The sequence below is a fragment of the Ailuropoda melanoleuca genome, chromosome 1 (assembly GCF_002007445.2).
Source record: "Ailuropoda melanoleuca isolate Jingjing chromosome 1, ASM200744v2, whole genome shotgun sequence".
Classification (NCBI taxonomy): Eukaryota; Metazoa; Chordata; class Mammalia; order Carnivora; family Ursidae; genus Ailuropoda; species Ailuropoda melanoleuca.
Window position 1 is genome coordinate 81,088,326 of NC_048218.1, and position 17,369 is coordinate 81,105,694.

A 17,369-nucleotide genomic window follows, 5' to 3' on the forward strand; every position below is an offset into this window, starting at 1 on the left:
TCCAGTTAAAGAATTATGTGTATGACTGAATACATGTAAACTTTTTTCAAGCAATATAACTCAATGATAAAGATGATAAGGATAAAGAAAGACAGGAAGTCAAATATTAAATCCCCTTGCCCAGTTTATTTTAAAACTGGAACAGCAACATTAATATCAGACAAAACAGACTTTAGGTAAAAAGCATTACTAGAATTAAAGGGCTCTGCTTCATAATGATGAAAGGTCCAACTCACCAGGGAGATATGACAACTTTATATTTGCATGCTCTGAATATAACAACATCAACATATATAGAGCAAACCCAGGTAGAAGGAGAAACAAATTCACCATAACAGCAAAGATCTGAAGACATCTTTTTTACTCTTTGATAAAGCAAAGAGATAATAAAAAATTATATTCAGGAAGGATATAAATGACTTGGACAATATGATTTGACCAATCATATACAGTTAGCTGCACATTGCACACTTTCCAAAGTCATACAGAATATTTACAAAAATTGACACTGGGGAACTTGGGCGGCTCAGTTGGTTAAGCCAGACTCTTGATTTTGGCTCAGGTCTGGATCTCAGATTGAGCCCCATGTCAGGCCCATGCTGGGCATGGAGCCTACTTAATATTTTCTCTCTCCCTCTCCCTCTGCTCCTTCCCATTGCTTGTGCTCCCTCTCTTTCTTTAAAAAAAAAAAAATTGACACTATACTGAGGAGTAAAGAAAGTCTTAACAAATTGAAAAGAACTGAAATCAGGGTGCCTGGGTAGCTCGGTCGGTTAAGCATCTGCCTTTGGCTCAGGTCATGATCCCGGGGTCCTGGGATCGAGCCCGCATCGGGTTCCCTGATCAGCGGGGAGCCTGCTTCTCCATCTCCCTCTGCTGCTCCCTGCTTGTGCTCTCTCTCTAATAAATAAATGAATAAATAAAATCTTAAAAAAAAATAAAAACTGAAATTATACAAAACATGTTCTCTAATACAGTGTGTTTATGCTAGAAATCAATAACAAACAGAAATAAAAATCCTCATATGCTTAGAATTTCATCATTATGGATTGAAACAATCCATAGGTCTAAAAAGAAATCACAACAGAGATTAGAGCATATTTTTACCTGAATAATAGTGAAGGTGCTACACATTCAATATTTTAAGATGAGTTATATCAGTATTTAGCAGAAAATTTATTGCCTTAAATGTGTATATTAAGGGGCACCTGGGTGGCTCAGTCAGTTGAGCAGCCAACTCTTGATTTTGGTTCAGGTCATGATCTCAGGGTCCTGGGATGAGCCCCCACCTTGGGCTCTGTGCTCAGCAGGGAGTCTGCTTGAGATTCTCGCCCTTTCTCTTCCTCTACCCCACCCCCACCTGTGTGCCTGCACTCTTTCTCTCTCTAAAATAAATAAATAAATCTTTTAAAAAATTGTATATATTAAGAAGGAAAAAAGGCTGAAAACTATTTAGCCATTCATCAATCTCAAGAAGTTACAAAATAACAGTAAAGTGAATCCACAGAAATTAGAAGGCAGAAAATAAAATACATATAAACATAGGAACTAATGATATAAAAAACGAACAGCCAACAGAAAAAATAAACAAGGTCAAAATGCAGTTATTTGAAAAGACAAATAAAATCTATTAACTTCTGGTGGGACTTATCAAGAAAGAAATAGAGAAGAAATAAATAATCTCTAATTAATATATAAAAAGATTATAAGAGTATATGAACAACCTTATTAGGAAAGCAGCCAACTTAACAAAACTGACACAAGCTTACCAACTTACTAAAACTGACACAAGAAAATATGGAAAACCTAAACACTTCTAGAACTACTAAAGAAAGAAAGTCCCTAATTAAAGCTCAGCCTGCAAAGAAGATCCTATGCCTGATTAACTTAACGGGAGAGTTCTACCTAACAAGGGAAAAAATGTCAACATTCCATGGGTGGTTTCTCAGTATAAAAGAAAAAGATACGTTTTTCAGCTAATTTCAGGAAGCTAGCTAGCATAATCCTGTACTGATATCCAATAAGGACTGTGCACACTAAAAGATCAAAATAAAGGCCAATTTCACTTATGAATATAGTTGTAAAAAATTTAGCAAAGTATTATTAACAAACCAAATCCAAAAATACATAAAAATGAAGGCATCATGACCAAATTGGGTTTATTCTAGGGAACAAAATGTACCTTAACATCAAAAGTTCAATAAATGTAAATGTTTATACTGACAGATTATATGAGTAAAGTCATATAACCATCTCAATTAATTCAGGAAAAACATTTGATAAAATTCAATGTCCGTTCATAATTTGGAAACAATAATGTTGGCAAACTAGGAATAAAAAAGAACTTTTTAAGTATAAAGGATAAAGAATATCAAAAACAAAACAAAAACAGAACTAATTGAATGTTGGAATCTTTCTCTTTAAGATCAGTGTATTGATCATGTTTAAAATTTTCTGTATCTTATGATGTTTTTACATCTTAAATATCTTGCTGGTCAAAGAGAGGCTGGCCCCTTGGGGCCAGCTAATTCCTAAAATTAGTAAGTAATTTACTTGGGACCCAGCCTACGTGTGCAAGCTAACCACCTCCTTTACCTAACTCACTAACACTTAGCCAATATTTCTCTTGGCTGAAAACATCCCTGGGCCTTGTATGAGGAAGCTGGAGGCCAACCCTGTGTCCCAAAGCCCACCATTTATTATTTAAATGAGCCAATCCTAAACTGCTTATTCTGCCCTGTCTTTTCCATGGAAACTCCAATAAAGGTTTTGGGCATAGGCTTTTCCCTCCCTTCTATCTGCCTCCTGACCACACGTGGTGGTCCCCATGTGGTCCTGTATGATGTGGTGGAGCCCCTTCTTTTAGGTAATATAAGTACTAAGTTCTTCCATCAATGGCATTAACCTCTCTGTGTCATCACTTGGTTACCTCCATAAATTAACATCTTCAGGTACAAATGAGAGAATTAGGAAAAGTACAAGGATGCCCATTATTACTATATCCATTCAGGATTTTAGTTCAGCCCCAATAAGAGCAGGTAGATGAGAAAAGGAAATAAGAATTATATGGATTGGAAAGGGAAGAAACAAATTGTCATTATTCAAAGATGATATGATTATGACATAGAAAATCCAAAAGGACCTATGAATACATTATTAAAATTACAATTATTTCAATTCTATAAATTATTATTAATAAATAATTATACATTATTAAACTTATTACCAAATTGAATGGTGTGTGCAAAATCAATATAAAAATTAACTGCATTTCTGTATGCCTATAATCAATATTTAGAAAGGAAATAAAAGATATCATTTAAAATAGCATAAGAAGTCATGTACCCACAGAAAAAAACATGCAAGACTTTTGTGAAGAAAATTACAAAACTTAATAAAAGAAAATAAAAGCCACTTAAATAAATGTACCATGTTTATGAATTTGATGACTTAATATTTTAAAAAAGGCAGATTCAATGTAATCCCAATCAAAACAGCAACATTTGTTTTCTCTCTCTCTTTTTCTCCTCCCCTCCTCAATCTGTGTGTGTGTGTGTAAAACTTGACAAGCTAATCCCAAAAATGATATGGAAATGCACAGAGTCAAAAACAGCTAGGATAATCTAGAGGAAGAAGATCAACATGAGAAGACCTGCTCTACTTGGTATTAAGACTTAAAACCATTAGTAATTAAGAGGCATCATTTTGGTTCGAGGATAGACCAAGACAAATAAACATAAATGAATATAATAATTTAAAACCCATACATATATTTATGAATTAGTCATATTGTTTATTTCAAGGAAGGCAATACAGAACAGTAGGGAAAGGACTATCTTTTCCATAAAAGGTGTTGAGACAAATGAGCCATAAATGCAAAGAGAAGGAGAAGGAGAAAAGAAAGAAATTGGACTCATAATTAACACCATTACAAAAGTAAATTTTAGGTGGAAAGCAGATCTCTAACACCAAATGCAAAACAAAGCACTTTGAAGATAATCTAGGAGAATATCTTCATGCTTATGGGCTAGGAAAAGATATTTTTAAATAAGGCATGGAAAAAGATTGCTAAACTTTACTACATGTGTCAGAAGACACATTCAAGACACATTAAGAAAAGGAAAGTCACTAAAAGGAGAAAATGCTTGCAACACATCTAACATATATATATAAAAACATATACATCTAACATCTATATATAAAAATTGCCCATAATTCTTTCAATTTCCTTTAAGGAAAAAACTGAACAGCACAACAGAAAAATGTAAAAGACTTGAACAGATAATTCACAATAGAGGATGTCCAAATGGCCCATAAATATATGTAAAGGCATCCAGACTCATAAATAAGGTCATGTGAGTTAAAACTACAATGAAGTGCAATTACATACCCATCAGATTGTGTGAAATTAAAATTCTAACCCTGAGACGTGTTGGCAAAGATATAGAACAATAGCAACTTTCAGACACTGTGGGTGTTGTGGAGGCTGGTACAGAGTCAGCCATTCCAGAAAACTGTTTAACATCATCCTGTAAAGTTGTAGGTTTGCATAGCCTAGAACCCAGAAATTCCTCACCTAAGTATACACCCTAAAGAAATGTGTGCTTATGTTCATCAGGATACATGCACACGAGTGTTTATAGAGCATTAATCAAAATAGCCCCGAACTGGAAACAACTCAAAACACATTAACAACAGAAGGGTTAAATATAGTATCATGAAATGAAATACTATACAGTAAGAAGAACATGAAGGAACAACAACACACAAATGCGTGGATGAATTTTATGTACATAATTTTGAGTCAAAGAAGCTAGATGCAAAAAAAAGAATACACACTTTATAAATGTTCTATTTAAACAAAGTTCAAAAGGTGCCAAAACTAAATTATATTGGTTAGGAAATTGTACTTGGGTAGTAAACTATAAAGTAAAGCAGAGAGGTAATCACTATAAAATTCAAGAGAATTGTTTGGTTTCTGGGCATTCTTAGGATTTGCCCAAGGTCAAGAGGGTATTGAGCTGCTAAATTCATTTGAATCCAAGCAATGTAACACCTCTGAAGGGTATGGGATGGAATTCTCTTTTACTCTGCAGATTTGGAGTAAAACCCTGAGGCAATGCGAGTCAGGATAAGTGAGGCAGAAAGAAGGAATGGTACAGGCAGGATTCCTCTTGGAAGGGTAGAGGGCGCTGAAGGGGCTCTGTCCAGTTAAAGAATCCCATGAGGGTCTTGAATGGATATAAGAATGGGAGTTTCGATGTTGGTACTGAATACAACATTACGCATTTCACAATTTGTCTTTAGACTCATCTTATGCAGGAGTTAATTGTACAACCTGGATGATTTTAGGAGACTTCTATATTCCATATGTTACCTGAAACAGATATATTGCTCCCTGAATTACGCACAGTTGACCCCTGACAACATGGGTTTGAACTGCATGGGTCTGCTTATACGTGGATTCTTTTTTTTCTAATAAATAGAGCACAGTGCTGTAAGTATATTTTCTCTTAAGACTTTCTGAATTGCATTTTCTTCTCTCTAGCTTACTTTATTGTAAGAATACAGTAGATAATACATACAGCATACAAAACGTGTTAATCAACTGTATGTGTTATTACTAAGGCTTCTGGTCAACAGTAGGCTTTTAGTAGTTAAGTTTTTGGGAAGTCAAAAGTTATACGGGAATTTTTGACTGCACTGTGAGGGATGCTTGGGCACCCTGTAATGCCCTTATTATTCAAATTTTAACTGTATTTATTTTTACATGTTTTTTATTTCTCTTTATATAATTTATAGTTATACTGATTCATTAAGTGTATACATAAAGCCCTTAAATAATTTCCAAATAAATCAATTCACACTTGAGAGGAAATTTTTTAAGAGATCAGGCATTCTGATTGTTGGGTCAGGGACTTTGAGCAACTGTCACCACAGCGTGGAGGATCAAGACTCTGGTCTCCTCACTCAGAGCCATTTCCTCGATGGTGTAGCTGGGGTACAGCTGGAGGTCTTCCCAGCCACAAGAGGGTAGAAGTTCATGCACATGAAATTCTGGGAACTGCAACTCTGTCGTTTATATCCTAAGACTCAGTGGAAGGGTTAAACTGAAGCCTACGCCAGCCGGTATGGTAAATGACCATTTCAGAGACCTTTTTGGTTGTTAAGTTTTGTAGGAGACATCTCATCTGTGTTGCTAAAATAACTGGCATTTTTTTTTTTCTATTCATTTTTCTCCTTGTTTCCTCAAGGCCCATAATTTCCCCTATGGGCTTCAAAACGAGTTTAAGAAACAATCTGGTGTCACTTGGGCGGGTGGACAGTGATGGATGGAGCAGATGTGAGAGTGAAGAAGAAAATGCTCACCTTGATATGGCTGTTGCTGTAGCTCAACTCAGAAATGATGACAGAAATAACGAGGAAAATAATAGTGGCTTTAGAAATGATTTGGCAGCAATTTTATTTGTTGTACAATAAAATGGCTGGCCTGTGGCTGTATATGTAGAGTTGGGAGTAAACTTTCAAAGTGCGCTCAGGAGGCATGCATGGTAATCCTATTATCTGATAACAGGATTTGCGCACATACCTCCCACATGCAGCATCAGTAACCCACCCTTTTAGTATTGCTGTGAAATGCAATTTGTGAGCAGATGAAAAGTTTACAGCACATGGGCCTGTGCCATGAAGCTCAACAAAGCCAGCGCGCTGTGTGGCAAGGTTTCTGAACCCAACCCCTGTTGTTCCCGCTGTCTCTCTCCTTATTGATTTCTGTCCCTTGGCCAAGCGGGCTTTGTGGTAGTCTGCATCGACCCAGAAACTTGCAAAATGAGCTAATCAAATAGGTGCAGCAGAAACCAACCTTGAATTTCTAGGACACTTTGGAGACGTGCCACACACAGGAGGTGGAGACATGATTGTGCCAAACAAATGGTGGTAGAATGTAAGTGGCGAAGAGGCCAAATGGCATGAATTTTGGCTAATTATTTTACAGAAACATCGCAGATACAGGGGAAGCAGGCCCTAGAGGCACATGCTCGATGGACAATGTCTCAGTCCTCCAGGGCTGCCCTGACAAAATACCACAGACCAGATGGGCTTAAACAACAGGAGTGTACTTCTTTACAGTTCTGGAGGCTTGAAGTCCAAGATCAAGGTGTCACCAGGTTGGTTTCTCTTGAGGCCTCTCTCTCCTTGGCTCACAGATGGACACCTTCTCACTTTGTTCTTACGTGGACTTTCCTCACCAGACCCCCTGCTGTTTTTTCTTCTTCTTATGACACCAGGCATATTAAATTTGGACCCCACTTTATGACGTCATTTAAATTCAACCTTAATTACCTATCTCCAAATATAGTCACACTGAGGTTAGGGCTTCCACCTATGACTTTTGGGGGAACACAGTTCAGTCCATAACAGAAAATGACACAGGTAGCTCTTTAAAAATAAGGTCTTGCTAGTCACATTTTAAGGTTTTGTTTACACATGGTCTACCTAGCTTCCTTTTTGATAGAGCTTATCATAACTGATGTTCACATAAACATCATATGAAAAGCAGATGTTAGTGACAGAAGCTGCTGTGAGAAACATGGAAAACAATATATTCATTACTTCCATTGTTTATGAGTGAGAAAGTATAGATTCATTCATTCTTTTATTTTTTTTCTTTTTTGAGATTCTATTTGTTTACTTAAGAGAGAGAGAGAGAGGGAGAGCATGAGCAGGGGGGAGGGGCAGAAGCAGGGAGCCTGACGAGGGACTTGATCCCAGGACTCTGGGTTCATGACCTGAGCCGAAGGCAGACACTTAACCCCTGAGCCACCCAGAAGCCTCTCCATGCTCTTATTTTCTAGAAAAAGGGTTATATGGTAAGTTCACACACTGATATATGAATTTCTTGATTCTTTCCAACAAATCAATCAAGATGGGAAAATTATTTTGATAGAATTTATATTGACCACTGCTCTTAATAAAATGTGATTGTATGTGGTTTAAAGAATGTACAACTGTTCAATGTGCAATACATATAGCAATGAGTGTACAGGACAAACAGATTTGGTTAGGGGAAAACTCTAAACCATATTTAGAGTTAGGGGAAAACTCTAAACCATAACATAGTATGAAACTTGGGTATAAGGACTCTGTTGGTGGATGACGTGGAAATAGGTTGTTCTAGGTCTTTTTCTTTTTCATATAAATGTTGGAATCAGCTTGATTATTTCTACAAAAAAGTATGCTGAGGTATTGATTGGGAATGTGTTGAATCTGTAGATCTCTTCGGGAAGAATTGATATCTTCACAATATTGAGCATTCTGATTCTGTGAGATTTAGTACATTTATTCAGTTCTTTACTTATTCTTTACACTGCTTTATACTTTTCAGCGTACAGCTTTTGCACTATTTTGTTAGATTTATCCCCGAGCATTTCATGTTTTTTGATGCTATTGTAAATAATTCTGCCTTTAAATTTCAATTTCCAATTATTCATTAATAGTATATAGAATTATAATTCATATGTTTTATATTGACTGTATATCCTGCAATCTTGCTAAACTTAGAGTTTAGTCTTTTTTTAAAAAAATATTCTTTGGGATTTTCTACCTAGAAAATTAGGTCTTCTACAAATAGAGGCAGGCTTATTTATTTCCAATATGTATGCCTTTTATTTATTTTTTCTTGTTTTATTCCATTGGATCTCTATTATGATGTAGAATAGCAGCATTGAGGTGGACATCCTTGTATTCTTCCTAATCTAAGAGGGAAAGCATTCAGTCTTTTATCATTAAGTATGATATTAAATATACATTTTTCTATAGGTGCCCTTTATTGACTTCTACCTTAAGAAACTAGAAAAAGAAGAAAAAAATCAAGTCCAAAGTAAGCAGAATAAGGGGAAAAAATAAAGATAACAGAAATCAGTGAAACAGGAAACAGAAAACCATAGAGAAAAATCAATGAAATGAAAAACTGGTTATTTGAAGAGATTAGTAAAATTGATAAACCTCCAGTTAGAAAAGAAAAGAAAGAAGACATAAGTTAACCAACGTCGGGCATGAAGAAGGGGACGTAACTACCAAGCTTATAGTGCTTCCCCAAGAGATAACAGTGTGTTACTTGAATCATTAAATTTCTATGTAAATTAGGATCATTGCTATTTCCTAGGCCAGTGATTCTCAAACTTAAGCATCCACCAGAATTGCCTTCAGGGTTTAAATCTGTTAAAACACAGACTGCGAGGTTCTGGGTTTCTGACTTGGGAGTTTTGGGGTGAGGCCTGAGAATTTGTATTTCTAACAATTTATTAAGTGATGCTAATGATGCTGACCTGGGGACTACACTTTGAGAGCCACTGTGTTAGATACAAAGACTTTGGGACACTTTGACTCTACTCACTTCTCGCTTGACTTCTGTGTTATCACTATAATACATACATTTAATTCCCCATAAGGCAATAGTCTTCCTGTTTATATAATAAATATTAATGTATATTTACCCACATATTATCCTCTCTATTGTTCTTCATCTTTGAGCTTCTATCTGAAGTTATCTGCCTTTCCGCCTGAAGAACACCCTTCAGCATTTCCTTTGATGGATGTCTGCTAGGGATAAATTCACCCAGTTCTTGTGTCTGAATCTATCTTTATTTTGCTTTTAACTTTGAAGACTATTTTTGGTGAATATGAAACTTTAGGTTCCTGTTATTCTCTTTTAGAACATTGTCTTTTGACTTTCATAATTTCTGTTGAGAAGATGGCTATTCATCTTACTGTTGTCCCTTTGAAGGTAATGTCTGTTCTTTCTGACTGCTTTTAAGATTTGTTCCTTGTCTTTGGTTTCCAGCTCTTTTACTCCGATGTGCTGGTTATGCTTTTCTTTGTAGTTATCCTGATTAAGAGTCATAGGACTTCTTGAATGTATGGCTTAAAGTCTTCCATCAAGTTTGTGTTATTGTCCCTTAACTTTCAACTACATCGTTGCCAAAGAATATGGTCTTTATGATACTGATTCTTTGAGATGTGTGATACTTGATTTATGGCTAAGTGGTTGAGTTTTGGAAATATTGCTTGTAAGCTTGAGAAGAATGTGTATTCTCTAGCTGTCAGATGTGTAATTTTAAATATGTTAATTATAGCAGTTTTGTGATATATATTCTTTAGTCTTTATCTATATTATTTTTTCTTCTAGACCATCAGTAATTACTAAAGGTGTGCTAAAATATCCTATGATGATTTTGAAACAATTTTATTATGTGCTTCCAAGTTTGAAATTGTTAGAGTTACATAATGAATTGAAAACTTTTTATCAGTATAGAGTGACTTTCTCTATTCCCAGTAATGCTCTTTGTCTTATATTCTATTTTAACTAATATTAATGTAGTGATCTCTGCATCATTTTGGTATTTGTCTGGTATTTATTTTTTAATCATTATATTTTAAACTTTCTATATCTTTATATTTTAGATATGACTATTATTAACAGCATAACACTATTTTTTTTAACTTGTGCTTAATCCACTTACATTTACTGTTATTATTGTTATATTTGGACTTGGTTCTATCAATGTAAATTTTCCCGTTTCACTCTTGCTTCTGTCCTCCCCTTGCCCTTTTAAAGTCAATTCAGTTTTTTAGTTAATTTTCTTAAACCAAAATTTCCCCCTCTACTAAAGTAATACAATATTTTCTTTTAGTAACTAACACTGAAATTTTGTCATACATATTAAATTTAAGTAAGTTTCAATTAAGTTAGTATATTAAATGTGCTCCTGAAAAATACAAGTATTTTAGAACACTTTCCATCAGCTACTCACTTCTGATTTAGAGGTTACTGAAAGCTAGAATTTTAGTTCTATGCTTTATTTCCTTTTTTTTTTTTTGAGATTTATTTATTTATTTGAGAGAGAGAGCGTGAATGTGTGAGCAGCGGGGAGGTGCAGAGGAAAAGGGAGATAGAGAATCTCTAGCAGACTCCCGGCTGAGTGCAAAGCCCCAAGCGGGGCTTGATCTTACGACCCTGAGATCATGACCTGAGCTGAAATCAAAAGTCAGATGCTTAACTGAGCCACCCAGGAATGCCATATGCTCTATTTTCTAAACATGGTCGATTAGTTCTCCTCCTTCTCTGCCCCCTTTCTCCTCTCCTCTTCTTGTCCTTTTCTTTCTCTTTTTCATACATATGATATCATTTTAAATTTATCCACATCTTAACCAATTTATTCACTATTCTTTTTGCATTTCAGACTTTTCCTTAGCAATAATTTTCTTTTTTACTGAAGCACATTCTTTAGAAGTTCCTATAGTGAAAATCTGTTGGTGGCAAACTCTAGGTTTTTGCTCGACTAAAAATGTCCTTATATTCTCAGTATTTCTGAAAAGATAGTTTTGATGAATATATAATTTTAAGTTGATAGTTAATTGCTCTCGATATTTTGAAGTTAATATTCCCTTTTCTTTTGCTCTCTGTTTTCCCTGTTGAGAGTCTAAACATCATTCCTTTCCTCTCACATTGCTTTGTCTTTTGTGGCTTGTAATTTCACTGCAGTGTGTCTCTTTGTGGATTTCTTTTTATTTATCATTTGTGTATCTCATCAATTCTGGAAAGTTCTTAGTCATTTTCTCTTCAGATACTGCAGCTACTCCATTCTCTCTATTCTCTTCTCTAGGACTCTGATTGGATGTATATTAAAGTCTTTTATTTTATCCTCCACATCTTTCAATAGCTATCTTAATGTTTATCATCTTTTTTTCTTTATACTGGGTCCTGGCTATCTCTTTCAGATATATTGTCCAATTCACTAATTCTTCCTCTATTAACATCTAATGTGGAATCTAAACCATCCATTAAGTTTTCTTTCTCAAGTGTCACATTTTTTATTTCCAAAAGTTTTCTGTTTTTATTTTCAAATCTGCAGAATAGTTTTGACAGTCTCTTAACAATTACTCATTTTTTGGGATATCTTTATTTAAACAGTTTATATATAGCAATTTTATATTCTGTATCTGACAATTTCAAAGCGTGACTTCCTTGGGGACTTGAATCTGTTTGTCACTACTGATGATTTGCAATAGCAGTGTCTTTTATGTGTATTTTCTGATCTTGGTTTTAAACTTGTATTTGCTTGCTCTGAATCTGTGGGGAATCTTGTGGGAATGCAGTGGGGATGGTATTCCCCAGGAAACATCTATTTTTGCTTTTGCTAGGCAACAGGGAGACTACTGACCTGCAACGTTTTAGTTCTTTTTGAGAATATCAGCTTAATATGGGGCTCTCAAGTTCAACTCTTGTAGTTGATTCTAGCCCAAGACTTAATCCAACTTTCACAGCTCTGATACTGGCAAATTTGCCTTCAGGACACAATCTACCTTTCTCTTTCCATTACTGCTTACCATCCTGCACTTTTAAAATTTATTTTTGGAAAGAGTATCCTGAAGATTTTTCCTCTTCCTTACAAATTCAGAAATGCAATACAGGATGGTTTATCCAGGATCTACTTTATTTATGGTCGGAAGACCTTTCACAATACTTAGTTCTTTTTATTGCCAGAAGCGGAAATCTGAGGCCTTTTTTGTTCAAGTGCCTCTCTAATAAGGTTTAAAATATTTACAACTAGTTCTGCAGCTGAGTTTTAAAAAGGTAATTCAGACAACAAAACCTATCTTACTCATCATGATCAAGCAGTGTTCCTTATAGCTCCAGTTTTATGATCTTCCCATTTACTTTGTCTTGCATGTGGAATGTAAACTTGCCATGGAAGGCTAGATTTAGAATGTTCAAATGAGCAATTATCTTTTAACACCAACACAAGTCATGCATACAATTTGGCAGATTGAAGATTACATACAGAAGAGACTTGAAGTTTCTTGCAAAACAAATAGAGGAGTGAGAACATTACTGAGTGAAAGCCAATGAGCTCCATCTCTTTAAAAAGTTAAATAAAACTTTTTCTTTTTTTTACAATTCAATGGCTTGACATTAATAAGGTCGACAGCCTTTAAAAATTTATAAAAATTTTCTCTTCAACTGTCATACATATCCGGAGTATTCACAGGGTTTCCGTGAATGCAGCAGTGTGTAAATTTGCTTTCAAGGATAAGGTTGGGTGTGTAGAAGATTCATAGGCCTTTCTGGATCCTACACTTAGAAACCCGGTAGTGTAAGGAGGAATACCACCAACACATCAACTGTAATCTCATCCTAAACAATAATCTTTGTGAAATCATGAGCTTGATATAGTTATCAAGCAGTTGTATTTTCCTACAATATACCATGTGTCCTTTGCTGTAGGTGTGTCTCAGTTCAGAAAACACCATATTCAAGCAAGAGGAAGCTGTGGGTAACAGAACAAAGTGAGCTCACTGTCTGAAACTGCACCAGAGTCTTCACTGGGGGGCCTGGTTGGTCTGGAGTGGTTGAAGTTCTGTGTAAGACTCTGATTTGGAAGTGGTGTTTTTTTTCACAAATAAACAAGTCTGGGCATGCAGACATTTACATTTTAAAGTGTCTTTTTAGTTCTCATGAAATGAAGTTCATGTTCACTCCCATCTCTGGGTCTTAGTTACTTCCCAGTACATTACAGAGGCAGGACCAATTGTTCTTTAAGGATTCTCCTCGCACACTAGTCTCACGTAACATGTGAGGCCTGGGGGATGTGCTGGCATTCCCCAGAGCCTCCTCTTACTACCACACTAGATACCGCAACACACCGAAAGAGAGAACGGCTTCCTCCACTGTGAACCTCAGCAGGCTCGCAACAAGGACGTTTTTTTTTTTCCCCTTCAAATATTGTTTAATCTACAGATTATTTCATGAAAAAATACCTTGGTTCGAATGACTCAGGCACTTTCATCTGTTATTTCTTCTTGGAGAACATCCAGTTACCACCTTCATACAGCTATGATAGTCTTGGTGATTTCATTCATTTACCCTTAGGGTGAGGCCAATATCTGGAAAGAGGGAGTAGAGAAATGGGAAATGGGAAGAAACTAACACTTTTGGTGACACTATTGAAGCTGCTAGATCAAGCTCTATTTGAAATTTTAGCTGGAATCTTCAGTTATATAAGGCCGTGCATTATCTTTTTTTTTTCTTTTTTTAAAGATTTTATTTACTTATTTGTTGGAAAGAAAGACAGAGAGAGAGAGCACAAGCAGGCGGAATGGCAGGCAAGGAGCCCTATGCTGGACTCGATCCCAGGGTCCTGGGATCATGACCTGAGCTGAAGCAGACGCTTAACCAACTGAGGCACCCAGCCGTCCCACATTATCTTCATTATAGACCTTCCTTGGTTTACGATGGTGTTACATCCTGATAAACCCACTGAAAGTTGAAAATATAACTTGAACATGCAATTGAATACACCTAACCTACCAAACATCCTAGCTTTGCCTGGCCTACCTTAAACGTGCCCAGAACAGTTATGCTAGCCTACTGTTGGACAAAATGTTTACTTTTTCAAGGACATATCTTTTGCATAAAATGGAAGCATACCTGTTCTGGGCTCCTGGGTACTTAAATGTCTTCTCTGTGCTCAACTTCAGAGGGTCTAGTAGTAGGCAACCTTCTATGAGTATTAGCTACGTTTCCTCCAGGAGTTGGTGGGAAGCTTGCAGAGTCTGGGATTTGCAGTCAGACATATCTGCTGTCCAGCAAACAAGAGTGAATTGAACATACTGTTTGTAAAGAACATTTATGGAGGGGAATTCACGAACATGTGAGATTAGCAGGTATGTGGTCCCTCAGCTGCTCAGTGTATTCCAGGAGCACACATGCCCCTGCCCTGGAACTTGAGGGTTTACAAGTAGGGCGACCACATGCTCCGGTTGGCCCAGAAGAGCCCCAGTTTATGCCACCATAATTATTAATTACCCCCTCTGTTCGTTCCTGCTTATAAGCTGCATGGTTGGGGTAGCATAAGCACACAGACGTGCCCAGATGAAAAATAAGTTTGGGGAACAGGACAGCATAAGGTTGGGCTGGGTCAGCATTTGGAGAAACAGGGTAGAGGCTACAGCAATGATTTATTATCACATAAATAAGAGTGGGATTTACTGTGAGGCACAGTGAAAGGGATACGATCAGTACACTGTTTGACTTTTGAGATGAAACAAAGACTGAAATAAATTAAACAAACTCAGTGACAACTAGCCAATGGCTAGCACTATTACACGTGAATAACAGCTTTCTGCTCCTCGGGCACTGAGTGATTAAATGCCTTTCTGCACCCTGCTTACTCATCACATCAACCCTTCCTTCTGAGCCCAAACCTGGCCTCGATATCCTTGTGTGGCAGCGACTGCCAGTGCTGAGGGCTGACACATGAGATAACACCTATTTGTGCTTGTCACTTCATTCTATCTGCTCCAAAATGTCAGAATGGGGACTATCACAGCTATGGGTTTTGCGAGAAAACAAATGTTCTCGGGTTTTATCAGCTGGAAAGCTTTGTAAGGAAACAAAAGGATTCACTCATTCGTTATTTTCAACAAATATTTGTTTCCATGGAAGAAAAGGAGTGAGATTCAACTCACAGACGTTACAAGGTTTCCAAGATCGAAGCAGCAACCGCGGACTCACCTGTAAGAAGGCAATTGCAGTGCTCATCTCCTTACACAGGGGGGCACTCCAAGCTCGTCACTAAAGACGCCCGCTAGTGGTGTTGACTGAGCGGTTGGAGAACGAGAGCGGGCATTCTTTTCTCCATACCTAGGGGTTATGAAGTGGGTAGAATTAAAAAGTACACTGGCCGAGCTGTGTGAATGAGGCAACGCCGTCTGAAGGTCAATCCCTATGGTGTTAGCAACCTATTCTAAATTCATTCACAACTAAACACGGAACAGAAATGTACTAAATTTCACTTAAGATCTGTTTTGGTCTCCACTATACGACGCTGAACTCATTATATAAAAGATGGAATAATTTGGGGGCAATATAATTCTCAGTTATAGCTACAGTACGGCTTATCAGAAAAATGTACACAGCTCTACGTCAAACGCTCATGCCTTCATCCGAATGGACAATACAGAATTCAAATTACATCTTGGATACACAGAATTTTAGGTATGACTTAAGTCCCAACACGTATTCACTATCTTCATCCCTGTGTCTGGGACAAAAATCTTTTAACATTTCCAAAGGCCCGACAGCTTTTCCATATCAGCAGTGGATGAGGGACGCGGATACAAGTGGATGGGGGTGGCCCTTATGATTTGCTTTTCACGTTCTTAAAGGAAACCTTCCAAGGGGCCACTCTTACCTTTCCTAGTGAAAAGAAAGACTTCGAAGACCAAAGCCGGGAACGCTGGCGCCCTTCCGCCGAGCCGAGGCGCGGCCGACGCGAGCGCAGCGCTCGGAGCCCACGCGTTTCCGCCCGCGAGCGGCGCGCCGGCCGCCGGCGGCTCTTCCCCGCTCGCCCGCTCTCCCCCGCTCGCCAGCGAGCACGGAAAGGGCTGACGGCTTTGCAGCCGAGCAGCCAATTTAGAAGGAAGCCCGGAAGCCCAAGGGAGCGCAGCCCAGATTGCGGGGCAGGGGGACCCGGGGGCCGTGGGGGTCCCCGGGGCGAGAGGGGGAAAGGGCGGCTCGCCCGGCCGTGGGCAGACGGAAGGGGGCTGGCGCAGCAGCATCTTCCCGTTCGGTTCAAGTTGATTCCGGGCCGGGCGAGCTGGCCCAGGAAAGGCTCGGTCTTTGGTGTCAGTTTTGCACCTCCTGGCGAGCAGGGATGAGTCGGTAGACTTGCGCCGCATTTGAACTTCACCATTTATTATTAAAGAGAAGTGGCAGTGATTAGTTCTGAATCCTCAGAGAGCTAAATAAATATTTACTAAATAAGAACATTCGGCCTTTAGGGAATGGCTCGAACAGGTTTCTGAAAGCCCGGCGAGGGCCCGAAGTGCCGCCCCCAGGCGGGAAGCGGAGTTGCGGGGCTGCTGGCCCGAGGCAGCCATCTGCGGACCGCAGGTCCGAGGGGGACCTCTGTGAATCTGGGCAAACCCCGGAAGATTCCAGGCCTCAGGCCTGAGTCAAACTCGGTGGTCTGGGGTTGTAAGTGATTCCATTGGCTGTGTTTCCCTTATAAAAGGCCGAGGTGAACACGCCAAGCTAAACTTTGAACCTTCCTTTAAAAACAGTTTAAACAATAAAGTAGCATTTTATTGCTCAAGTAATAAAGAGGACTGATTTGTATTGCTTCCAACTTTAAGAAGAGTTTCTTAGGCCTAGTATGCTCCAGAATGTATCCAAACTGTGAGCTTTCAAAGGAGGGTATTTAGATGGCTTATTTGGCAATTAAATTACGTGATGGCACGCTTGTCAAAAGCATTCATGTTGGTTATTTTAAAAGCTTTTTTCTTAATCATTAGACAGTGTAACTGTA

At 37.9% G+C, this 17,369-nt stretch overlaps 1 long non-coding RNA gene across 6 annotated transcripts in view; it reads right to left on the bottom strand.

Moving 5' to 3' along the window:
* Positions 1-16,519, bottom strand: part of LOC105241508 — a 49,014-nt gene extending 32,495 nt beyond the window's left edge. For 3 of the 6 annotated variants that reach the window (XR_004626045.1, XR_002144392.2, XR_004626042.1), the window contains exons 1-3: positions 16,254-16,517; positions 15,575-15,703; positions 13,819-13,944 (exon numbers count right to left, since the gene is read on the bottom strand). This is a non-coding gene — a long non-coding RNA (uncharacterized LOC105241508). Of the gene's footprint in view, positions 1-13,818; positions 13,945-14,488; positions 14,640-15,574; positions 15,704-16,253 lie in introns of all 6 variants that reach the window. The other 3 variants (XR_004626044.1, XR_004626043.1, XR_002144393.2) reach the window with 3 other exon arrangements.
* Positions 16,520-17,369: the final 850 nt, after the last annotated feature.